The 26,283-nt window shown below is 46.7% G+C and overlaps 1 long non-coding RNA gene across 12 annotated transcripts in view; it reads left to right on the forward strand.

Moving 5' to 3' along the window:
- Positions 1-542: 542 nt before the first annotated feature.
- Positions 543-26,283, forward strand: part of LOC105066115 (uncharacterized) — a 29,617-nt gene continuing 3,876 nt past the window's right edge. For 2 of the 12 annotated variants that reach the window (XR_012504545.1, XR_012504554.1), the window contains exon 1: positions 543-25,926. This is a non-coding gene — a long non-coding RNA (uncharacterized LOC105066115). The remainder of the gene's footprint in view (positions 25,927-26,283) is intronic. The other 10 variants (XR_006723428.2, XR_012504550.1, XR_006723429.2 and 7 more) reach the window with 10 other exon arrangements.

A 26,283-nucleotide genomic window follows, 5' to 3' on the forward strand; every position in this document is an offset into this window, starting at 1 on the left:
CACTCGGGAAGGTACCACTGGGAAGGGGGCATCGGTACTGGAATAATCCATCGCGTGTGTGACAACATTGAGGGTCCCCGTTCACCGCGTCACGCATCAACCACATTTCCCAGAGGAGGCACTCATGGCACCGCCGGGTCCATCTCCATTGGCACCACTCCATCTTCCCGGCGCATTCGAGCCCGGGCGGATCCCGGGTCTGAGGTGGCAGCCTTCTTTGTTACTTCTCCAACTCCATCCCTACGTTTTCACATGGTCACATCCAGCTCGGGGTGGAAACGAGGCGAGAGATTGGCTGCCGGGTGCGGGGGACGCAGTCAAGGACTGTTCAGGGCGGTGATTGGTCACGGCGAGATTGCCGGAATAAGCTCTTTCGGACGTTCTAGCGGCGCCGGAAGTCCCGCTACTCCCGCCCTCTCTCCTCGCTTGCCCAGTTCCCATTGGCCGCCTCTGGGATGGACGCTGTGGTCGCCAAGCGGGAGCTTAGGGTGAGAGGTCGCGTGCGTGTGCGTGTGCGTGTGCGTGTGCGTGTGCGTGTGCGTGCGTGCGACCGCGCGCGGGCCTTTTGGGAGTGTAGATTATTCGGAGTTCGACGACTCCACAGCTAACCCTTCCGTGGGGGCTGAATGGCTGTCCGGGTCAGTGGCGAGGCTGGGCGCAGTGGCTGCCGTGCAGGGTGACGGCGCTGTCTTCCTGTGAGCTCTCTCAGCCTTGTTGAGCCCTGGCTCAGTCACGAGTCTCCCTGGGCGCGTGTGGCAGCGCACTGTCAGTCGGACAGATGCGTGCGGTTAATGTCGGGGTCGAGGTCTCTGAGCTTTCTTAGTGTCTCTCCCGGGGAAGTAAAGTATGTCATGCCATTTGGGGGTGTGTACCGCTAGGTATGACATCACAGATGCTGTTTGGGTGCCTTTCAGCTCTCTGATCTCTCAGCCTTTGCAGAGATTGTGGGTGAATGGGATATTTTATCTGTGTGGATTTTGTGAGCCACGGTAGAAAGCCTCTTAGGCATTGTGTGCCTGTATGCCTGGGTGTGCATCTTCTGAGCTTTTGGAAATTTGAGTCCCTGGTTGTGAGATCTCTAGGTATCTGCAGTCCAGAGTATGAGGTCTCTGAGCTGTTTGTGATTCTGGATCCCAAGTTGTGATGTCTCTCAGCTTCTTTTGGGCGGGGTGCAGGGGGATGTTTGTGTTAAGGTGTAAAGTATCTGAGCTGTTTGCGGATCTGTAGGACTGTGAGCAAAAACACTCTGGCTTCATCATATTGCTTGGATTTGGCCCACTTCACCTTCATAAACTGATTATATTAAGATATATTTACCTTTTCCCTTTTGGTTTCTGCTTGAGCAGTTCAGTCCTAAAGCGACTAGGTGCTGCAAGGCAAGGCAAGGCAAGTGTATGCATGTAGAGGCCTCCCAGCTTGGGGAGTCAGAGCGGAAGGAGGATATCCCTGGAGGTTGGGTGGGGAAAGGGCTGACTGGCCCAGGGACTCAAGCTGGAGCGGAGTGTGGAAGTCAAGGGCGGGGGATGGTTCAGCCCAGCGTGTGAGGAGGGCCTCTATGTGGAGGAGGGATGGCTTGTATGCATCGGGATTCATCAACTCAGTAAATGTATAAGGATGGTGGGGGCCACGCCTGTCACTTTTGGAAAAGGGAATTTCAAATACGGAAAGGAAGTAAACAAGAACAAATCCCGAGCTGTTACGGTACTGAAATTAAAGTTCTCCATGAGAATTCTTGGGTTTCAATCAAGATGTGTGCATATGTGGGTCGATTGATAGATACAGATGTATGCGTGTATGTGTACACACATATATCCCTAAATTTCTGGAAACAGCAACATCCCAGTGTCAATAAGTATACCTCCCCCTAGCTTCTAAATACCATTCTCCACAAAATGATGGGTTCCCAAGCTGGAGGAGGGTAAGGATAGATGAGCCTGCCTCAACTTGTCATGTAGTAATAAGGGAAAGTTCAAGGAATGATGGGAAGGTGTCAGAGGGACACAGATCCAGCTTGAAGGCACTCCCAGTGGAAAAACTGGGGACTCTTTTATATCTCTAGCTTTATTGAGCTGTTATTGACATGTTACATGTAAGTTTAAGGTATACAACTGTGATGATTTGATACACGTATATGTTGCAAAATGATTACCAGATTAAGGTTTGTTAACATTATCCCCTCACATCATTACCTGAAAAAAATTTTTTTATTTTGATAGCATTTCAGATCTACCCTCTTACCTTTCAATAGGTAACACAGTATTAGTAATTACAGTCACCATGCTGTACACTGGATCCTCATATCTTATGCATCTTGTAGCTGGAAGTTTGTACCCTTTGACCAGCATTTCCCCCAGCCCCTGGCAACCACCCTTCTAAACTATTCCTGTGAGTTTGACTTTTTTAGATTTCACTTATAGGGGAGAACATAGAATATTTGTCTTTCTCTCTCTGGCTTATTTCACTTAGCATAAAGCCCTCAAGGTCCATTCATGTTGTTGCAAAAGGCAGAATTTCTGTCTTATGGCTGAATAATATTCCATTGTATATGTCACCACATTTTCTTTATCCATTCATCCCTCTGGGGACACTTAGATTGTTTATATATGTTGGTTGAAGCTGCATAGTAAATCTTAAAAGTTGCTGTTACTCCTCCAGTTTTGTTTTTCAGAATTACTTGGCTATTGTAGTTCCTTTGCCTTTCCACAGCAATTTTATAATAAGTTAGTCTGTATGTACCAAAAAATCCTGCTGGGATTTTTATTGGAATTGTATGAAATTGATGGATCTATTTGGGGTGTAGTGACATCCTAATTATATTGAATTTATCAACCCATGAACACAGTATGTGTCTCCATTTTGATAAGTCTTATATTTCTTCAGCATTTTGTAATTTTGAACATAGAGGTCTTGCTTCTGTTTGTCTAGGTTTCGGGAGGGGGGAAGAAGCTATTATAAATGGTACGTGTGAGTCTTTTTAAGAAGTTTTGTTTTGTAATTGTTTATTGCTGGTACAGAGAAATACACCTGATTTTTTGTGTGTGTGTGTTGAGCTTGTATCCTGCAACATTGTTAAAGTTGCTTATTAGTTACAGGAGTTTTTGTTAATAGATTTCATGGGATTTTCTATGTAGGGAATCTTGTCATCTGTGAATTGCAGCAGTTTGATGTCCTCCTTCCCAGTCTAAACCACTTCCTTTCCTTTCTTTCCTTACTAGAGTGGCTAAGACTTCTAGTACAATGTTGAATTCTAGCCGAGGTAAGAGTGGCTATCCTCCTGGCCTTGTTCCTGATCTTAGGGAGAAAACATTTAGTCTTTCTCCATGAAGTAGGACGGAAGGTGCAGGTATTGTTGTAGGTGCTCTATATCAGGTTTTAAAAGCTCCCTTCTACTCCTGGTTGGCTGAGTGTTTTCTTCATGAATGGCTGTTGAATTTTGTCGGATGCTTTCTCTGCATCAGTTGATATGATCATGGAGTTCTTTTTCTTTGGTATGCTGATATGGTGGATTGATTGATGGATTTTTGAATGCTGCACCAGCTTTGCATTTCTGGGATAAACCCCAGTAGATCATGATGTATTATTCTTTTAATATATTGAATTTGATTTGCTATTACTGTCTCTGTTTGATTCTGGTATCAAGGTAATGCTAATCTGATAAACTGATTCAACAAGTGTTCCTTCTCTTCTACTTCCTTGAAGAGACCGTGTAGGGTTGCTGGTGTTTCTTCTTACACGTTTGGTAGGATTTTCCAGGGATACCATCTGGACCTGGAGATTTCTTTCCTGTAAGTTTTTCAACTACAAATTTGATTTTTAGATAGATTCACGTCTATTCAAATGATCTGTTTAGTTTTGAATGAGCTTTGATAATTTGTTCCATTTCACTTAAATTGCCAAATGTAGGTATATAGAGTCATTCATAGGATTCTTGTCATTTCTGTGGGGTCTGTATGTAGCCTGTTTCATGCCTGATGTTGGTAAGCTGTGTCTTTACTTGTCTTTTTTTTTTTTTTTTTTTTTTTTTGGTCTGTCTGTGTAGAAGTTGATGTAATGTTATCGACCTTTTCAAACAATCAGCTTTGGGTTTCATTATCTCTATTCTTTTTCTCATTTCTGTTCCAACCTCTATTTCTCTTATTCTCCTTGGTTTCAATTGATTTTGAGTTTTTTGGGTTTTTTTTCTAGTTTCTCAAGTAGAAGCTTTCATTACTGATTTGGGTTCTGTAGTCTTTCTACTACAAGCATTTGCTGCTGTACATTTAATGCTGGCACTGCTGCAGCTGCATCCTGCAGATTTTGGTAGGTTGTTTTCTCATTTTCATTTTGTTCAAGATCGTTTCTAACTTCCCTTGATACTTGCCCTTTGGTCCATGGACTATTTAGAAGTGTACGGTTTAATTTTTCTTGTGTTTGGAGATTTTCCTCTTAATTTTTTCTTACTTATTGGTAGTTTTTCTCTTTTGGTCAGACAACATTCTTTATATGATTTCAACTATTTTGCATTTGATAAGATTTGTTTTATGACCCAGGATATAGTGTACTTTGGGTAAACTTCCACATGGCATTGAAAAGAATGTAGTATAGTCTGCCTTGTTATGTGGAGGGTTCTGTGCTTGTCAGAACATCCAGTTAGTTCATGGTCATTCAGTTCATTTATGCATTCGAATTTGCTTTCTGTTTTCAGTATATGTTCAGTATATTGCTATGTTCAGTATATTACTGAGAGAGTCCAGCTACTGTTTGTAGACTTGTTTCAGCTCTTTCAGCTCTGTCTGACTTGGTGCAGATTTCTCTGGGAAATTAGAGCTCTAATGACCTCTTCGTAGGATTTGTATAATGATGGGAAATTAAGTTGTCACTGGATGATTATAGAACATGAGTATATAATTTTTTATTGAGTGATAGTCGCTTTACAAGGCTGTGTCAGTTTCTGGCATACAGCACTATTTTTCAGTCATACATGAATATACATGTCTTCATTTTCATATTCTTGTTCCCCGTGAGGTACCGCAAGATCTTCTATCTATTTCCCTGTGTTATACAGTCTAAACTTGTTTATCTATTCTATATATGCCTGTCAGTATCTACCAATCTCAAACTCCCAGTCTATCCCTTCCCACCCACCTCCCCGCTGGCAACCACAAGTTTGTATTCTTTGTCTGTGAGTCAGTTTCTGTTTTATATTTAAGTTCATTGCTCTTTCTTTTTTTTTAGATTCCGCCTATAAGTGATATCATATGGTATTTTTCTTTCTCTTTCTGCCTTACTTCACTTCTCCAGGGACATCCATGTTGCTGCAAATGGCATTATGTTGTCATTTTTATGGCTGAATAGTATTCCACGGTATAAATATACCACCACTTCTTTATCCAGTCATCTGTCGATGGACATTTAGGCTGTTTCCATGTCTTGTCTGTTGTAAATAGTGCTGCTGTGAACATTGGGGTGCAGGTGTCTTTTTGAATTAGGGTTCCCTCTGGATGTATGCCCAGGAGTAGGATTACTGGGTCCTATGGTAAGTCTATTCCTAGTCTTTTGAGGAATCTCCATACTGTTTTCCACAATGGCTGCACCAAACTGCATTGCCACCAACAGTGTAGGAGGGTTCCCTTTTCTCCACACCCTCTCCAGCATTTATCATCTGTGAACTTTTGTATGATGGCTATTCTGACTGGTGTGAGGTGATGAGTATATAAATGTTTAAAAACATTTCAGGTGAAATTTAAATGCCTAAGAACCTCATCATATGGCTTTTTTTCTTTCTGCTATTAGTTTTGTCAGGTGAAGTAATTCTCCTTCATTAAATTCTGAAGATCTGAATCTGATGAAGATGCGAGAAGTGTTAATAGTCCAGCTTTCCTAGTAACACTTTATTTCTCGTGTAGTTTTCACACTGCCAGTTTTATTGTGTTCAGTGTTTCTACCGCTAATGTCTGTGATTGACCTAACAAAAGGCTGACGGTAGTAATATTTTCTGAGCCGAATCGTGAGGAGATGGCCAATAGTGTTTTCAGATGGAGAGTCTGAGGAAAGGGGCAGAAGGGAGAGAGGGTGGAGTGGGGGTGGGGAAGGTGAGAGTGTGGGGCTGGGGAAGGATACGGTAGAAGCAGAAACAGAAGTGAAGAGACACAAGAGGAAAAGCTCGGGCTCCTGGACTGTGTTTAGCCATGTCTTTATGCACATGTGTAATATGAGGGTCATCGGTTACCCACAGCAACACTGTGAGGTAAGCGTTTTCCATGTTATCGTCCCTTTTTACAGATGACGAGGCTGAGACACGTAGAGGTTTACAGGTGAAGGAACTTACCCAGAGTCACCCAGCCAGCAAGGGCTGAGTCACATTGGTACCCAGGCCAGAGAGAAACAGAGACGTGGTGTCCGGCACCAAACTCTGGAACACACTGCAGCGTCCGGTGTCCCCTGGATCAAAAGGCAGGTGACTGTGTCCAGCAGCGTGAATCAGATCACGCTGGGTCTCTGTATGGATTGAAGGTGACGTCTGTTCAGTGCATGAAAGACTGGGGTGTCATCTCCATATGCACACGTCACAGAGGACGGTTCCCCGTAGGTGTGAAGGTCTATCCTTATCTTTGCTCCTGCTGATGTCAGTCAACATCCTCATCCTTATGGAAAGTAGCGTATCCATAGTATAATGATAAACGGAGCAGTAGATACAACATTATGAAGGCATTACCTCCCCACCCACCTCATCGTTTTTAAAAATGCATAGAAAGAAACCTGGAAGACAAGAGACCACATATTAAGTGTTTTTCTCTTAAATGTGAAGTTCTAGGAAATTTCCAAATAACATTTATTATTCACTTTTTATTTTCTGTACTTCATTATTCCATAGCCAACTTTTCTATTCTAATTTAAAAGTAGTCCTTCTGAAGACCCATTCTCTTAGGTATCTTGACGTTTCAGGATTTAATTAAAAAAAAATGTTTTTATATCTTTGCCAGGTGAAAAACCAGACAGCGCATTGAAAGCGGGAGAATGATCTTTTGTACAGTAGGTGGGGAGCGGCGGGGAGGGGAGCAGAGAGGTCCTGATAGAAGGTTAGGTAAGTCTGCAAGTGTAAACGAGGCCACACAGGATAGAGGCCAAACCCAAATCACACGTGGCACTTCCCTACAGAGAGAGTGGTGTTCTATCCGCATAAGTATCCGTATTAGGACTTCTTAGGCCTTCGCTCTTTTCTGGCTCCCGTGGCTCGGTGGGGCAACACGCAATACTTACAAGGAAGTCCTGCTTTGAGCCAGGCTGTGGGTGAGGGTCGCACCCTCCCCTGCAGCACCGCCCCATTTGTGGGCCATCCGGAGCACTTTTCTTGATGTCTGGGAGCCTGCAGATTCAGAAGGGAAGAGAGGAAGAAGATTCATAGTGCGGTAGGTAGGTCCAGCCCTCCCCCAGTAAATCCATACGCAGAGAGTGAGATGCAGGTGCAGTCATCAGTTGGGAAGGAGCAGAGCTGGATTGGGTGACTCAAGGAGGAAACGTGGAAGTGAATGCAAAGGGGAGAAAACACGTTAAGAGGGGTGAACAGCTACAGTTCCCATTTCTAGTACGAGGATAGGGTGCTCCATTATTGTTGGGAGAGGGCTCCCTGCTCTGAGCGCTGGCAGGGCCTCACTGCACTTGGTGATGAGCATTCTGAGGACCCGCCATCAGCCCTAACTAGGGGGTGCTGAGCATGTGAAGCCAGGAAGGAGTCAGCCTTTACCACCGACAGACACAGAGAGCTTCTTAGGCCTGCTGAAGGTACTGCTGTGGCACCTCAGGGAAGCTCAAAGGTGCCCTGTAGCAAAACCACCAGTGCTTCCTCAGCCTCCTGAACCAGCTCAGGGAGGCTGCCCAGACACTACATACTGATCTGGATGTGCCTGGTGGTAGCGGGTGTGTGTGTGTGTGTGTGTGTGTGTGTGTGTGTGTGTGTGTGTAATGAATATGATCTCTCTGTTTATTTAATGGTTCACCAAGCTCCAGCTGTGGTCAGGGCACTATGCTGGGTGTCTGGGGGATACAAAAAAAAGAAAAAGACACATCAGTGCCTTCATGGAGTTTATGTGAAATCGTGAGACAATAGTGAATCTAACAATCACGCAAATAAACGTGAAAACTGCTGCTGTGATTGGTGAGAGCAGACAGGCACACCCCAGGGCTTCGGAGGAAATGCCCTTAGCCAGATCTTTAGGGAAGTCTTCCCTGAAGAGACATGACTTGTGTTGAAATGTGAATGATGCCCAGGAGTTAACTAATCAAGAGGCTTCAGGAAGAGGGGACAGTCTAAGTGAAGTTTGGAAAATTGGAGGGTGTGAAAGAAGCCCAATAAGAGAGACAAGAGGAAGCTCTGCTTTCCATATGGCTAAAGAGGTGGGCAGGGGCTAGACCACGCCTCGGCGTCCTTGTGTAGGAGTGTAGTCTTTATGTAAAGTCAGGGACAGCTCTGCAACAGGAAGAGAGGGAGGGGAGAGGGCGACAGAGACCGACACACTGAGCGGATGTGAGAGGCGACTTAGAAGGGAGGTTTCACAGTCAGAAGGAGGGAGGCTTTGGACTAGAGCTGATGGGGTGGGCACAGGAAAAAGTGGAAACATCAAGTATTTGGGAAGTAAAATGGGCAGAACTCAGCAAGGATTTGGACTTGAGGTGAAGGAGAGGGAGTTGCAAAAATGGTTATGACTAAGTTTCTGTGTTTACTCATAGGAGTACGATGGAGTTGTCCATTGACATGGGGAATACTAGCAGACGGCCCAGTCTGTAAAGAATTCCGAAATAAGATGTATTTATGAAATCACGGTATAGGTGGATACGGTAACCAATATTTAAATATTTTACCTAAAAGTTCCTTTTCCTTTTTAAAAAAAAGTCAGAGGTATTGAGATAAAATTTCATACAATAAAAGTGAACCTTTTAAAGGACAGTTTGTAGAGTTTTGACAAGCATATACAGTTGTGTAACCACCTCCACAATAAAAATACAGAAGAATATTCCCTTGTGCCATGTGCCATCAGACTCCTTCCTCCACTCCCATAGCCTGGAAACCACTGATAGATTTCTGTGCCTGAAGTTCTGTCTTTTCTAGAATTCCATTCACGTGAAGTCATATAATGCGGTAGGCTTCTAAACCGGCTGTTCTGGCTTGGCATGCTCGGCATGCATCCATGCTGCTGCATGCATCAGTACTTCCTTTTTTATTACCGTGTAGTATTGCTGTGTGTGGGTGTCCCTGTTTTTCTTTCATCCATTTACCAGTTGTTGAGTATTTGGGTTGTGTCTAGGTTTGCTTCATATGAATAAAAGTGCGGAGTGTTTGAGTATGGGTATTTTGACTTGCTTTCATCCCTCTTGGGTAGAATTGTCTAGGAATAGAATTCCTAGGTTGTATGGTAAATTTACGTATCTTTGAATCTAAACTGTGTCCTCTGGAGACAACAGACAGTTGGATCTTTTTTTTTTTCTTTCATCCAGGATGTCAACGTCTGCCTTGTGATTGGGTTCTTTTATCTGTTCACGTTTCATGTTGATGCAGGCTGAAGCCTGCTGTTACACATTTTTCCCCGTGTGTCTCATGTGTTTTTGTTCTCTGGTTCATTTACTGCTTTCTTTTGCATTAGATGGATAGTTTCTAATGTAGCATTTTAACTTCTTTACTGATTTTTTCACTGTTTTTTAGGTTATTGCCTTAGCTGTTCCAGGGCTACCATAAGCATTTTAATTGATCACAGTCAGCTTCAGATGTATACGAATTCTAATGAGATAGAGAAACATTACTCCTATGTTGGTCTCTTCCCATTTCCCTCTTTTCCTCGTATTGTTACATATAGTACATCTATAACGGGTACATCCCATTAATATTCTTATCATTATTACATTATACCGAATGTTACATCTTTAGAAAGCTGGTATAAGACAGAATATCAAGTATATTTCTAACTTCTGTTATATTAACCTTCTTTGTCACTATTTCAGCTTCTTTTCATTTGTTCTTGTGGATTTGAGTCACCATCCAGATTTGTTTCCTTACCTCATACAGTTTTGCTCCCAACCACCGCCTCTGTGCCGTTATTGGCAAATATATTACATTATATATGGTATTGTGACAACAGTCAATTATATGATGTTGTTTTATACAAGTGCTTTTTATTTTCCTTATTTTATTATTTACTTTTTATTTCACTTTTTAACGCCGTTCTTGTGGTATGGTTCCTGTAGAGTAAAGTACACATACTTCAGATATACAATGTGATGAAGTTTGATAGATGTATAAACCAAAGAACCCACCATCACAGCCAAGATAGCGAACACTGCCATCACTCCCCAACAAGTGAAAATTTCAAATTCTCCATTTATCACTTCCCACACCCTTTACCCTCTGGTGACCATAAGTTTGTTCTCTATGTTTGTGAGTCTGTTTCGGTTTTGTAGGTAAGTTCATTTGTGTCCTTTTTTTTTTTTTTTTAGATTCCGCATATAAGCCATATTACATGGTATTCTTATTTCTCTTTCTGTCTTCACTTAGTATGACATTCTCCAGGTCCATCCATGTTGCTGCAAATGGCATTATTTTATTCTTTTTCATGGCTGAGTAGTATCCCATTGTATAAATACACCACAACTTCTTTATCCAGTCATCTGTCCATGGAGTTTTAGGTTATTTCCATGTCTTGGCTATTGTAAATCGTGGTGCTGTGAATATCAGGATGCATGTGTCTTTTCAAATTATGTTTTCTTCTGGATATATGCCCAGGAGTGGGATTGCTGGATCATGCGGTAAGTCTAATTTTAGTTTTTAAAGGAAATCTCCACACTGTTTTCCACAATGGCTGCACCAGACTGCATTCCCACCAACAGTGTAGGAGGGTTCCCTTTTCTCCACAGCCTCTCCGGCATTTATCACTTGTGGACATTTTAATAATGGCCATTCTGACTGGTGTGAGGTAGTATCTCACTGTAGTTTTGATTTGCATTTCTCTGACAATTGGTGATGTACAACTGCTTTTTACATACGGGACGAAAAGAGTAAAAATGTGTATTCATAAAGTCATTTGCACTTGTATAATTACCTTCACCTGTGCTCTTTGGTTTTTCATGGGGATGTGAATTAACATCTGGAGTCACTTACTGCAGCCTGAGGAACTTCTTGAGTTCTCCTTGTGAGCCAGTTCTGCTAGGAACATAATTCCTCACTTTTTGTTTTTCTGGGAATGCCTTTATTTTGCTTTCATTTCTGTTCCTTTAAACCACTTACTTGTGGTATGCTTGACACGTAAAAAGCCGTACATATTGCATAGGTACTTCTCCATGAGTTTGGGAATATGTATACACCTGTGAAATCGTCACCACCATTAATAGACGAAACTGCGTTGTATTTTCTGTACGCTAGCAGTGAACACTCCAAATCAGTGATGAAGAAAACAATTCCAGTTGTAATATGATCGAAAGAACATATACTTAGGAGTTAATTGAACCAAAGAGGTGTAGGAGTTGTACACTGAAAATTACAAAACACAGTTAGTAGAAATTAAAGCAGAAGTAAATGAGAAGACATTCTGTGTTCATGAACTGTTAAGATGGCAGTGTTCCCCAAACTGATCCAGACATTCAGCACAATCCCTATTAATATTCTACCTGCCTTTTTTTAGACGTTGAGAGGCTGATCCTGAAGTTCATATAGAAATTCCAGGGACCCAGAATAGCTTAAACAATCTTACAAATGAAAACCAAAGTTGCAGGACTCATACAGTCCAATCTCAAAACGTATAGCAAAGCTCTGCTTAGCAAGACAGTGTGGTACTGGCGTGAAGGTAGACATGTAGATCAGTGGAATAGAATCGAGAGTCAAGGACTCAATCCATGTATCTGTGATGAGTGACTTTTTGACAACAGTGCCAAAAGAACTGAATGGGAAAGAACAGTCTTTAGTAAGCCAGAAAGAGAAAGAAAAATACCATATGAGATCGCTCATATCTGGAATCTTAAAAAAAAAAAAAAAAAAAAAAAGAACATAAATACAAACCAGAAACAGACTCATGCACATAGAATACAAACTTGTGGTTGCCATGTCGGAGTGGCGTGGGAAGGGATAGACTGGGAGTTTGAAATTTGTAGATACTGAAAGGCACATGTAGAATAGATAAACAAGACTGTACTGTATAGCACAGGGAAATGTATACAAGATCTTGTGGTAGCTCATGGCGAAAAAGAATGCGACAATGAATATATGTATGTACATGTATAACTGAAAACTTGCAGTCTATACTGGAAATTGACACAACAGTGTAAACTGACTATAACTCAACTTAAAAAAATAAAACAGTCTTTTTAGCAAATGGTACCAGGACAACTGGATATCCACATGCAAGAGACTGAATTTGCCTTCCAGCCTCATACTGCAGACACAATTAGTCAAAGTGGATCAGAATCCAAATGGAAGTGCTAACACAATAAAGCTCCTGGAAGAGAGTATAGGAGTCAGTCTTTATGACTTTGGTTTAGGCAGTGGATTTTGATGTGACACTAAAAGCACAGGTAATAAAGGAAAACTTAGGTAAAAGAGACTTCAGCAAGAAATGTGCTTTACAGGGTACCATCCTAAAGTGAAAACACAACTCAGAGAATGCGGGAAAATATTCGTAATTCATATTTCTGGTAGGAACCACGACCCAGAAAGTATAAAGGACTCTTAGAAGCTAATAATAAAAGACCAAGAACCCAATTAACAATGCACTCAGCAGCTGAATAGACGTTTCTATAAAACATACACAGATGTTCAGTAAGGACATGAAAAGATGCTTGAAAATATTAGTCATAGGGAAGCCAAGATGGAAAACAATGAATTACAACATGATACCCGCTAGTAAGGATATAATTTTTAAAATGTAAGTAACAAGTGTCTGGGAAGATGTGGGAAAGTCTAAATCCTCAGTGGCAGGGTGTATAGCTCAGTGGTAGAGTGCATGCTTACTTAGCATGGACGAGGTTCTGGATTCAATTGCCAGAAGTGCCATAAAAATTTTTTTAATTCTTAGACACTGCTGGTGGGAATGCAGAATGTTGCAGCTGCTGTGGAAAACAGGTTGACAGTTCCTCAAAGTTACACACAGAGTTGCCATGTGACTCAGCCATTCTATGCCTAAGTATGTCCCAAATTGTGTGAAAACATAAATTCACATAAAAACTTTTGCATACAGATGTTCCTGGCAGCATCAATCAACAATCAAAGAGTGCAAGCAGCCCAAACGCCAACCAACTAATGAATACAGTTTGAAATACAGTGGTATATCCGTATAATAGAATATTATTCAGCCATCAAAAAGAACAGAGGACTGATACATGCTACAACATGGATGAATCTTGAACACATGAAGCAAAGTGAAAGAAGGCAGACACACAAGGCCGCCTAGTGCAAGATTCTGTTTTTATGACATGTCCAGAGTAGGCATCTCCATAAAGACGAAAGCAGGTTAGTGAGTGCCAGGGGCCGGTGGGAGGGGACGTTGCGGAGAGACTGCTCACGTTCTGCGATTATGTATTGGGGTTGGTTGCACAGCATGGTCAATATGGTAAAAACCATTCAGAGGGTGAGTATGCTACTTGCATGACAGTTGAATAAAAATTTTTTTTAAAGAAAGGGATGTACCTTGGGATATGCTTTGGGCCATTGTGGGAAATAGAGTCAGCCACACCAGAAGGAGCAGTAAGCACTCCAGATCTTGCCTCCATCAGTTTGATCACCAGATGCGACCACTGGAGTCAGTTTAGGTGTTTCCCTCTATTCTGTGTTTTCTGCATGGAAAAACATCACGTAGACACACGCACCCAGACGCTGGTGAGTAGGAGTACTTCTCGCTTCTCATTTAAAAACTTCTCTGGCCAGTCAGAGTGGTTCCCCTCGTTGTCTTTCACAGCTAGTGGTGCTCCGTGGTATAATACGAACACTTCATCTCTCACTTACCCTTCCACTGGTCAGTGCCTATTACTGGACATTTAGCACTCCCCCCACCCCCAGAAATTTGCTGCTGTCACTGTACACACAGCTCTCTGCAGGTGTGAATATTTCTTTAAGACACTATAGCAGTGGAACTGCTGGTCCAAAAAATCCTTTGGCTAAACAGACATCTCTCGAGTCCCGACTGTGTGCCTCACACTATTCTAAATGTGGAGGGACACTGCAGAATACGACTGACACGTGTCCCTCTTCATGAAGCTGAGGGTGGGTGCAGGATGGAGTTTAAATTTTGATGGATGCTGCCACAGAGCCGTGCAAAGGTGCTTTCCGAACTCACACTTGCCTCAGTGGGGCAGGGGAATGAATGTCCCTTTGCTGGCACCCAGTGCCATTCGTGTGGTGACGGCTCTAGGCAGGTGGCTGGACTCTAAAGAGCTTCAGGTCTGCAGCTGGAATGATGGGCATGCGAGGAAGTGAGCTTCTCCGCGGCATCTCACACCCTCAGTTGTGAGATGACAAAGTTTATTTGACACAGGATGGCAGGTGTCTGACCCTTTGGTGGCTCTGCCTACCGAGTGTGTCATCTCTGACCTGGCTATAAGTCTGTGTGCCAGGGATTGAGGCTGCTGGAACTTTGGGAGTTTATGGTGTCTCAGGCTGTGAACGCTGGGCTTGGTGGGATTTGGGGTACCACAGTCTGAGGTCTCTTCGATGCTGGCTGCACGTAACGTTGTGAGCGAGCTCTCCACCTCCACGGCGCCAGTGCTCTGAGCTGTTTGTGTGTGTCTGTGCCCGGGGGTGTGAGCTCTGTGATTGTGTGGCTTCTGTGTCCAGGCTGTGAGGCCTGGGAGCTATTGGGTTTCTGCATTGCAGGTTATGAAGTTGCTAAAATGCATGTAGACCTGTCATGTCTGAGCTGATTTTGTGTCTCTGGCCTCATCGATCGAGCCCGTAGGAGTTTCAGTTCACTGGATTGTTTGGTGGTGTGTGTCCAATGGAGTGAGGTCCCCTCGCTGCTGTTTTGTGGGTCTGTAACTGAGTTTAGCATGTCATTGATGTCTTTGGGGTTTTGTGACTCATAGTGTGCAGCCCCTGGGGTATTTGTGAGTCTGTATTCAGAGTATGATGCTGCAGAGCTGGCGGGAGACTGGGGTCCCAGAGTGAGGTCTGCTCTGTCTTTGGTTCTATGTTCCAGAGGTTGAAACCTCTGAGTCCCTGGGGTGTTTTATGCCGATTGAGAGACTGTCATTTGCCAGAGTTCCGACGTGAGGTGTTGCGACCTCTTCCTGATGTTTCAGTGCGACAGTTTCCCAGAAGGAAAGGGAGAGGTTGATTGATCTGAGTTGAGTTGACTGTGGACTCGTCCACTGCCACTCCCATCAGGAGGACATGGAACACACCTGGGGCAAGTCACCTGAATGTTGGGGGAAGGGATGTAAAACTTCCCCTTGCTTTGCAAACATAAAGAAAAGCCTGACAAGTGAAAGTAAGAGGAGAAAGAAGTACTGCAGCTGCTGAAACCGAAGCCTTTCACACTAGCACACCCAAATTAATCGAAAATTGTGAACTTGTAAGTGTTTCATAAACAGCAATGATTTATTTTTCATTAGCATGTCGAGAATCAAATTCAGGTCTAAAGTAAAGCCTCAACGTTGAAAATGTCTAACTTCCTTTCAAGTTCGGTGTTTGAAAGTTGAAATAAAGCCAGGTGACTCCTGAGTCCCAGATCACGGAGCTGCCGGGCAGGAGGCGTGGTGGAGATGGACGCGGGCCCAGTGTGAGGCCCTGTCCCAAGGGAGAGGAGACACGACCCGACCCGCACGGGACTCACAGCCTAGTGGGGGAGGCACCCCTGTTGCTGCAGGCAGCAAATATTCATCGAGGGCTTTCTGCGTGCCAAGCACTGCTCCCTACGTGGGACCCAAACAACAGAAATCCCCGCCCCGGACTTTACGGTCCCTGAAGGGGAAGGGGTAGGCGGCAGGCGTAAACCCTCATCGTAACAACTGAGGAAGTTGTACAGTGCCTTAGAAGGTGATGCTGCTGTGACCAGAAAACAATGTAAACCCTGGGACGGGGCCTGGTAATGTGAGGAGCTAGCGGGAGAGCTGCAGGTTAGACCGCTGACCAGAGCCACCAGGGTAGGCTTCATGGAGGAGGTGACATTTTGACAAAGACGTGAAGGGGAAAGGAGTGAGCAAAGCAGACGGCTGAGGTCAGGACGTTGCAGACAGAGGGGACAGTTGGGGAAAGTGCCACAGGCAGAGGCTGCCAGACAGTGCAGACTCCACCAGGAGGCCGGGCAGCTGAAGACAGGGAGTGAGAGGCAAACGGAATGCGGGGATGAGATCCTGCATCTGCTTGGTCGGCTGACCGGAAAGGACCACCAGGGGTCACAGATGCTGAAGGACAGGCCTGTGCCAGGCTGCGGAGGGAGGCAGAGGAGGGACACGGGGAAGAGCAGGCGGCGTTGAGGCAGGGTAAGCGAGGAGCTCGGAGGGCAGCAGAGGGGCAGCTACGAGTGAGGCTGACGGCCTCACCTGGACGCCACATGCCCTCCCTACGTGCATTCACGGCCCCGTCTCCATGGACACCTGTGCCCTGGGCACAGCATCACACACCTCAGTAGCAGGCTGAGTTCATTCAACAGTCCATCGATTGGACTCCGGCCACTTGGTACTTGGTAAATGTTCGGTGTACTGACTGGTGCTCCAGGTGTCTGGGCCCAAGGTGCACTGTGAGGCCAGAACTGCGGCTGATGGGGCAACGGAGTGACCCACGTGTGTGTGATGAACGTTGCCGCCTCTTTTATTAGGACTTTCCGGAATTAGGGACGGTATGAAAGATGCAGCCCTCCACCCCTCTGAGGGTAGAGAATCTTACTCCCCAGATGTCTTATTTATGCCGCTGTCCTCTGTCGTTTTTAACACAGAGATAACTGTTCCAAGAAGAGCAACCGTTTATTGACCAAATACCTAGGGTCAGGGTCCTCAGATCATTGAAGAAACATGTTTTAAGCTCCACCCGGACACTACACGTACTCAGGTACTGTGGCCAGCCTGGGGATGCAGGGATGATGTGGGCTGGAACCCGCAAGCAGCGGGACGCCACCTGCTGTGTGAGGAGAGCTATGGCAGGATTTAAGTCATAGACCCTAGGAGCACAGCAGAGCGCAGGTGACTCCTCCCAAAGTGTGATGGGGACTCGCGGGGGAGGAAGTGTGGAGGTTTGGTCAGGACACCCTTCTCAGGGATGGGGAGGTTCTTGAGGTAGGACGTTTGTCCGCATTTTACAGGCACACAAGCTGCAGGACGCAGACACGAAGACGGGTAGAGGCAGACTTCTGTTCCCAGTCTGTGGGGCTGCAGACCACCCGGCAGCTGGGTCATGTCCAGAGTTCTCATTGCCGCCCCAAAGCACTTCCTCTGCTCCTGCTCGCCTCTGGACCCCTAATATCTGGGAAACAGGCCGAGACTGGGGGCGACATACCCAGGGGTCGGGGGTGATTGCAAAAGCCTATTCCATATGGCAAAGTGCCTCCCGCAGGGGAAGTTCAAGTCCTGCCTGGCTGTTGGCTCTGAGGCAAGGCTTTCCTGCCAGTGGTCTCCGGTTTTTGGCTTCAGGGCAGCTCCTCTGAAGGCAGATACAGATGGTCTTAGAACCTTTCAGGGTGGCTTTACCCTGCTGGGTGCCTGCATTTCACAGGTGGATGTGGTATTGGGACAGCGATGACCCTCCCGTCCTGGAACAGTATCTGCATCTCGGCAACTGAAACACAAGCCAAGTGTGTTGTGACAGCAAAGAAGCCTGGCTTTGGAGTCAGGCAGAACCGAGGCGTGACTCCCAGATCCACCCTTTACTGCACCAGCGACCTAACCTCTTTCAGCTTCTTCCCTTGTCCACAGAAACTGGGCGCTGACACTTACCTGTCTGGGATTTGGGGAAATGAAGCCATATATGCCCAGCTGACATGAGCTCAATACCTAGGCTCCAGGCAGAGCCGTTGACCCTGTGACCCGTGTTAGGGACACAGTAGTGTGGAGGGAGGGAAGCATGCCAGGGGCCCTGGGAGTCTACTCCGCCCTCTGCCTGGGGTAGGCGGTGGGGTAGTGCTGGTGGAGCTGGTGCCGTTCCCATCCTTTTTGTTGTCTTTACAGCCCAAAGGCACAGACTTCATTTCATACTTGGATGTGCTCTGCTCAGAGGAGTCGTAGTGAACGAAGTGAATCATCACTGTTGAGTCTGTAGCGGGTACAGCCAGCTGTGGGTGCACTCTCTCCACCGGATCTGATAGGAGCGGGCTGTTTCCTCCAGGGGTTGACGGCCCCTGGCGGGGACATCTAAGGAGTAGCCCGAAGGCACTGTCCCATTCCCTTAGAGGGTCCCCCATACTGAAGAGGCAGCTGAGCCTTGTCTCTTTGATGACCACAGGGACCAGGACATCAGATCCCTTGCGGGGGAGGAGGGTACAGCTCAAATGGTAAGAGCATGTGCTTAGCGTTGCACGAGGTCCTGAGTTCAATCCCCAGTGCCTCCTCTAAAAATAAATAAACCTAATTACCTCTCCCTGTCCAAAAACAGAAAAACAAAAAACCCTTGCAAAGGGACAAGCATTTAATATATTGTCCTAACAGAATACTCAGGCTATCAACTATAGTGGAGAATAATGACAGTCCCATGGGTAGGGCAGTTGAAGGCCTGTTCCATTTACAGAGTCACAGACACCATAAAGTTACAGACTTTTCCCCAGCTTTGGGCTGATTCCCTCCTCACTGTGAAGCAGGTGGTCTCCCTGGATCCCTTTATGCAGTTTTTTTTTTTGAAAACTGCAGCCCAGTTCCAAACTCCATATTCAAATGCAACGGTGGGCCCATCTAAAATGAGGGGAGAGCTTTGCTGTCTGTATCTGCCTGTTCTTAGCAAGGAAGCCTTTCCCAGAAACACTCGGCCATCAGATTGCATTTCAAACCAGCTCATTGTGAACCGGAGTAAAACGAGTGTCCATCTGGGAAATGAATAATGAAATCTCCATCACGTTCCACTCGGTAAAAGTATAAATCTGTTAACTGTGGCTTTTCCTCCACGGCCTCCCCAGGTAAAACGGAAATTCTCTACCTAACCGGACAGTGGAACCCAAGAAGGAACCACGCAGATGAGGAGGGAGGAAGGGCATGCCAGATGGAGGGAAGACCACGTGCGAGGTTGTGAAATCTGCAGCTGGGCGTGGGGTGGCTGGGGGAGGGAGGGCGAGTGTGAACACCCCGGCCACATGATGAGCACAGAGATTCTGGGTGGCGGGAGTATCAGGTAGGAGTTGGAGCAGAAGGAGGGAGTCTGGTGAAGATCAGGCCTTTGGGGACAGGCAAGGCTTGCTGTGCCCAGTCTGGGAGGCTGCAAGTCTTCCTAAGAGCAGCAGGCAGCCCCCACCGAGTTTTGAGCAGGGGTGGCCTCCCCAGGTTGGGACTTAAGAAACGTTCCTCACGCTGTGGGCTAGAGAATGGGCGACAAAGGACCCGGATTGCTGGTGCTCCCCTAGGAGGGAGAGGAGGGTCAGCTGGACCAGGGCATTCACTGTTGTGACAGAGAGAAGTGTCAAGATCTTCCATAGGAAGACCTAGGAGGCGGAAAGGAGGGGCTCCGTGATTGAGCAGCTGGTGAGACAGAGGCAGTGATCAAGGATGGCTTTAAGGATCTCTAGCCTAAGCAGCTGGGGAGAAGGCTGCCTTTCACTGACTTAGGCAACAGTAGAGGAGGTGCAGATGGGGGGAGGGAGCAATTGGGGGGAATGAGTTACTTTGGACATGGTGAGAATTTCTTTCTGTGGGACTGAAACGCGTATTAGCTGAATGACCTAGAGGACCTGACCTATCCTCTCTGTGCCCAAAACACCTCCTCAGTGATGGGGGAATGATACCGATCATTAAGGAAAATGACTACTTTCTGTTTCATTTCTTTAGTCTTGGAGAATGTTCTCCTTTCCCACAGCAGAGTGCCGTTTTACTGTCAGGCACTCCCTCGGCAAAAGCAGACTTCTCCACTTCTCCACATGACTGCCTGGTTTTACGTATCTGCTTTGTGTCTTTTCACCTTGCTGCGTGTATCGCCAACACTAAAGGAACCATAAATAAATTCAAATAGCAAGTGTTTATTATCACGTGCATGCAGTATGGCAATCCATCAGCGTGGCTACCAGAGAAACAGCCCCCTTCAGACCCCCCAGGCTCTCTCCTGTAGCCCCTCACTCCCTGCAGGGTGTAGGCATCGGGCCCTGGGGAGCAAGGTTTTCTAACACTTGTCTTCCTTGTGAAGTCATCTCTGGTGTCCCAGAGGTTGTCCAGCACTTGATGAGTGCAGTCTCCCTGCGGGCCTGTCATGCGACTGGGGAAGGCTGTATTTCAGGAGGGGATTGGGGTGGATATGTGTTTCTGGAAACCATCAGTGTAGCTGCCTAGCAGGGAGGGGATGAGGGCACAGATTCCTAGATTTGCATCAAGGCCCCACCGCTCATTCCATCTGTGACTCTGGGCAGGTTACTTAACCTCTCTGCAGCTCAGTTTCCTCAACTGTAAGATGCGAATGATGATCCTATTCTGGGTGAATGACTCATTTTTGCCTCCTTCATTTAGATCATGAAAATATTGCCTTTTTATACCTAGGAAGTGCTGCTCAAGTGTCAACAGGTTGGGGGGAAAGGCGGGCCAGTGTGGCAGGTGGCAAAAGAATTCACCAAAGACAAAGAAAAGTTTCCAAGACAAGGAAAGTTGAGTAGATTCGCTGCTGTAACAACAGTGGGCCACACAGATGAGAGGTGCCTTGGGGAGCGCCCAGGGTGAACGTGCAGGATCTTTTACTGGGGGCAAGGGGCTGTGAACACAAAGGGTAGAGGGCTGTACGATCAGTTCATGCACAGGTACCCGACTGGTTGTCAGTGAGGTGAGACTTGCCATGGGCAAATCTGAATAACGGGATTTAGGACTCTGCAGTGAGGCCTGTCCAGCTAAGGTACTGGGAGATTAGCCATTTCCGGGCAGCCGTTAGTTTAGTTAGGGCAAACACGCATCAAGGAAGATGTTTTTATCTTATGCAAGTGCAGGTACGCAGAGGGTCCTGAAGTGGGGAGTGGGGGTTAAGGATGCCAGTCAGCTCCAGGCATTCAGAGAGCCCAGGAGTGAGGGTGTTTTATGGTCTTCAGTGTGACTTTAGAGAGCTCCAGCCAGCTCCACATAGTCATCCAGGTCCAGAAGGGAATCTCTGCTCATAGACTCCCCTGCTTGGACAGGCATGAATGATGCCTGGCTCATTTTTACAACGCTAACAAGGTTGAACTTCACCTGAGCCCTAAAAAAGCCACAGTAAAGAAACGTCTGTTGATGTGTTCCCGAAATGGCTTACCGCAAAGGACCACCCTTCTCCTCATGATTTAGATAAGGCTTCCCAACAGTCAGGCGGGTGACTCCTGAGCTTACCAGCTGTGGGGCAAGGACTTTCTCCTTTTCCTGAAAGGTTGGACACAGACCCTGCAGCTCCCTGTTTTTTGTCTCATGAACGGTAAGTGACAGGAAAAGTCAGTCCTCCTGAAACTAGCCAGACACAAAGATAAACGTGTCCTGTTCAGCTGACTGAGACTTCCCCTGACGCGTCCCCACCTACAGATGCCCCCGGTGTACCTTGTCTGCTGCTCCCGGTGCAGTACAAGGCAAAACCGCCCTGCTGCCACCGTCCGCTGTTCAGATCTGGGGTGCTCTCTGGATTGCACCAGGAACTATAGTCAGCCTCTTTATTGGTTTGTTTCTTGTCTTTTGTCTTTCCGACTGTGATGTCAGGAAAAAGTCCAGTAAAGTACCTGGACCTGTCAGGAAAAAGTCCAGTAAAGTACCTGCTGCTCACGTGGGCAGGCAGTAACACGCAAATGGTCAGGCAGTCAGGGAGGAGCCTCTCTTTTCCATCCCTGTACCCCGCGCCCATGTGCACCTTCTTTGACGGTCACTTCGGCCACCCAGAAACTCCCTGTGACTCCAGAAGGGATCCTGTCTTCCAGTCCTGAGGTTCTGGGAGCCACGCCCTGGTGCAAGGCCTTGAGGGGAAGGCTTCTTGGAGAGGATTCCAACCCAGCACCTGCAACCCAGCTACCCCTGCCCCTGGGGAGTAAGCCACTCCCCGTCAGGCCCCTCCAGGCTTCCTTGCTGTCCACTGCAGCCCAGGGGCTGCCAGAGAAGAACCTGCCTCTATAGGAGGTGTCTATTCCTGTGACAAGGGGTGCAGGCCCGCAGACTCCTCCTACCCTGAGGCCTGGAGGGGATGGGGGGGTGGGGGTGAGGGGGTGGGTAACCTCTCTAGGACCCCGGAGGACACTCCTCTCAGTGGTCTTAGCCCTTCTATTCCCGGAAACTACACTTTACTGCCAACGCTAAGGATGGGAGGCCATGAACTGGCGGAGGGATGTCAGGAACCTGAACCTGAGAAAGAACGTTCCAGGGACAGAGAGAGACACCAACGCACACACCGAGAGAGAGAGGTCTCCCTAGGACAGGGCAAGTGCGCCTTAGTGTCACAGGACCAAAATCCTCCGGTCAGGGGTGATCCGTGCTGCACTCTAGCTGAGAGCCGCTGTTATTCTCTTCAGCATCAGAATTGTTCTCTGACAGTCTGTGTACAGTGTTATCTCTCGGTTAGGGGTTCCCATTTTTAAGCCGAGAGTGATGATATTGAAACTTCCTGTGGACCTTGGTCGACCCCCAAGATAACTGGACTAGAATCAGTGTTCAGCGGGTTCAAAAATAGTCTGTTTCCTTGGCACCCCCTCCCTCCCCACCTCATCTCCCACCTCAGGACATTAGACGACATAATTGAAGTGTTTTCAAGGAAAACTGTTTCCTGTATTGAAATCGCACGAGAAATTCTTTCTAGAGAACGTGTGAGGGAGAGGTCTTGCTGTGTCGTAGGAATAGACTTGCTTGTAAGAGGCTCCGTGGTTCCTGCTCTGGTGTGCAATTGTTTTGACAACTTGTATCACATAGCCGAACAGCAGCAGTGAAGAATAATTAGAAAAGGAAGGCATGTTTGCCTGTCCGGTTTGCAGGAGTACAGCCGGCCCTAGAAAGCAGACATCTGCTGTGATCAGAAATTTGGGTTCGTGATTAGTTAGTTAGGGGTTTCCATTTGCATTTCCAATAAGACTTGCTTATATGGACATACCCCTATTGGATGTATTAGATATGTGTTTTGGGGGTGGATGTGTTGCTAATTTTTTTTTTTTTTTCAAAAATAGAGAAGGAAGGGCTTTGCTTGCCTGAGTCTCTTAGGGCACCAGCAATAGAGAAAAAGGATTAAAAGAAAGGATTTCCACAATTTAAGGAGCACGGCGTCAACAACTCCCTACCAAAGGGGCCGTGTCTCCTACCTAGAAGGTCTTGTCACTCAGTGACGTGTTTTATGAATGGTTGTTTTAGGGAAGCAACGGTTCTACTGTTTTTAGTTGGATATTGGCTGCACTTAAAACTGTACTTGAGATTGCGTGAAATACATAAGTAAAACTGGAGACTGGAGAGATCCATTTCCTGTACCCAGCACGTGGGTGCAATACTAACTCAAGGTAAATGTTCAGTTTGGGCAGGGCCCATGTGCATGGCAAGGAAAAGCTCTGTTTATACAGCGGAGAGGTCTGATGTGCTAAAAGGTAATCTATCCTTTGGTCAGCAGATTATTTATGAATTTAAGGAGGAAGGCAAGCCAAGGTCATGTATAAGGTGATGAATGCAGATAAAAAGGGGTGACAACAAGGAGGGAGGGAGTAGCTCAAGAGCTAGAGTGCCTGCTTAGCATATACAAGGTCCTGGGTTCAATCCACAGTATCCCCTCGAAAACCAAATATGCAAACTTAAATACCTCCCCCTCCCCCAGGACAATAGATGAAACAATTCTTTTTAAAGTGTGACAACATTAAGAGGGGGAGATTGGCGTAATGAATAGTGCAGAGAACTTTGTGTTTTAGCAGACGTATGTAAAAAATGGTCACCACCACCACCTGGCTGTGTCACCTTGAGTGACTTGCTTACCCTCTCTGATCCTCAGTTATCTCATCTGCTAATGGGGACAATAATACTAGATAATATTCCAGCCCCAGGCGAAGCTGTTCCTGACCAGCTGCGCTCCGGGCTCTGCTCTGTGTCCCAGCATCCCCTGGCTCACGCCCGCCACAACTCTCCTCACGCTTGTGTCACCACTGTCTTCAGGAGGGCTCCCTGCCCACTGGACTGCGAGCTCTCTGAGGACCGTTTTCCTGCAGGGAACATTCCTGTGTGCACAAAGTCTGCCAAAGCCCAGGTCCTGGAGCCTGGTGCCCCGCAGGCGCTCAGAACCCGATAAATCCTGTGAGTGATGATGGGGCGAGGTGCTCGCACAGAGTAGCGTATCTGCCGTGATGCCACCAATATGTTTGTTGGAAACGAAATATTGGAAATGAGTGGCTAGAACACATCTCTCGGCTTCAATTTCTGTTGATCCAGGCGGGTGGTTTCCTTTGTCTCCACACTGTGAAGAAGCTTCTCGTACCAGTGCAACAGCCCCTGGTCCCCCTTAGCAGAGCACACGGCTGTTATAGCAGCTGTTTCTCAACGGAAAACATATATTGTCAGTGAGCAGACACCGAAAAGCCTCTGCTTAAATTTCTGTTCCTTCAAGAACAGAGGTGAGGGACATCGGGACTTCTCTCCTAATCTTTCCTGCCTGGAATCTCTGCATCGTTCCTGGGCATTCCATGGCCAGGGAGACGGTGGATCGCTGTCCTTATCTCCTGTGTAACGGCTCCCGTGATGCATGTGGTTACTCTCACACCCTGATGTCTGTCTCTTCTCCCTACCTTGTTATTGGTGAGATATGCAGTGTCTCTGTAGCGTGAATGCCTTGTTGGTGTCCATGTGCTTCTGTGCCATGTTATTGGCTGGCTGCCCCCGGGAAGAGCACCGGGTCTGGTGGAATGCATGCGTGCTAAACTGAGGCCCTGCTTTGAGGATCTGAGGCCACACACAGTGTGGAGAAGTGATGCAGACCTGGAACTCTGGGAATCACGGTTGTATTGTATTTTTTGTGTCGGCTACTGTGACCTGATGAGCTACATGTAGGTAAATGCTCTCCTGCTCCCAAACATTGAGTATTGCCCCTTGAAAGAAGTTCTGACGGGTTGCATCATTGTCCACAGCAAGTAAATATGCGTATAGAAGGAAACTAGCTTCAGAATTCAGGTTTGTTCATCCAGATTGTTTTGTTCTCTGTCAGCTCTGAGATCAGTACCTGTAAATCCCAGAGCATCAGATCTGAGTTAATCATGAGGCGCTCTCACTGTGCAGATATGGAACGGGAGGGCAGGGGGCTCCAGAGAACACAATCCAGTCAGTTTGTGGCCCTGCAGCAGGACCAGCCTTCACATCATCCAGATGGAGAGGACGGACGGAGTCCTCCGGCCCGCGGAGTCTTGGAAGCAGGGCCCGCTGTCCACAGCAGGTGGTCCTGCAGGAGCTGCTGGGGGCCGTGGCTTAGGGGCTCCACGGGACAGTCCTCGGCGCCTGGGCCCGGCGACCCTGAGTCAGAGCGTGTGCGTAGCCGTTTCCTGCCTGCTGTGTGAGAACCAGAGAGCTCGTCACTGAGTGATTCAAGGGTCGTCTTGGGAGTTAGACATGTGCCCCTTCATTTCAGGAGGCAGGAATAATGAAATCGACTTGCTTCCCACACTCAGAGGCCAAGGATGTGTACCTGGCAAGTGCCCATGCAATTCTTCTGACCTGAAAATAAGTTCTACTCTCCGTCACTGTGCTTCTAGGTATCCCCAGAGCTGTATTACTGCTGAAACCTAGGAGACTTTCCCTGACTGAAGTGGCGGAAGACAGGTACCTGTATTGGACTCTGAACTTGTGATCTCATCAGAGAGCTTGGGAGCTCAAGCGACCGGCCAGGCTTTCCTCCCAGCTCGAGGGGAGAAGGTAAGGCAAGTAGGGCTTTTCTTCCAGAACCTCCAAGGCCTGAATTCAGACGGTCATTTGGGGTGTGTTTAGCAGGGGTAACGTGGCATTTCCCTTTCATCGATCCTGATCATAGTAGGTATCAGGCAATATTCTGTCATTTGTACATATCACCTTCTTTAATCCCCTCCTGCCGGCCCATCACTTAGCAAGATTTCAATCCCACCTGATGACGTGGGAAAGCAGAGAACAGAGATGTAAGGAGACTTGCTCAAGGTCACACGGGCCATGAGTGGAGGAGTGACACACGACCTAGGCATCCTGGACTCAGACCTACACGCTTTCTTTTTTTTTAAATTAAAATTGACCTACGATAGT

This window comes from Camelus bactrianus, chromosome X (genome assembly GCF_048773025.1).
Source record: "Camelus bactrianus isolate YW-2024 breed Bactrian camel chromosome X, ASM4877302v1, whole genome shotgun sequence".
Lineage (NCBI taxonomy): Eukaryota > Metazoa > Chordata > Mammalia > Artiodactyla > Camelidae > Camelus > Camelus bactrianus.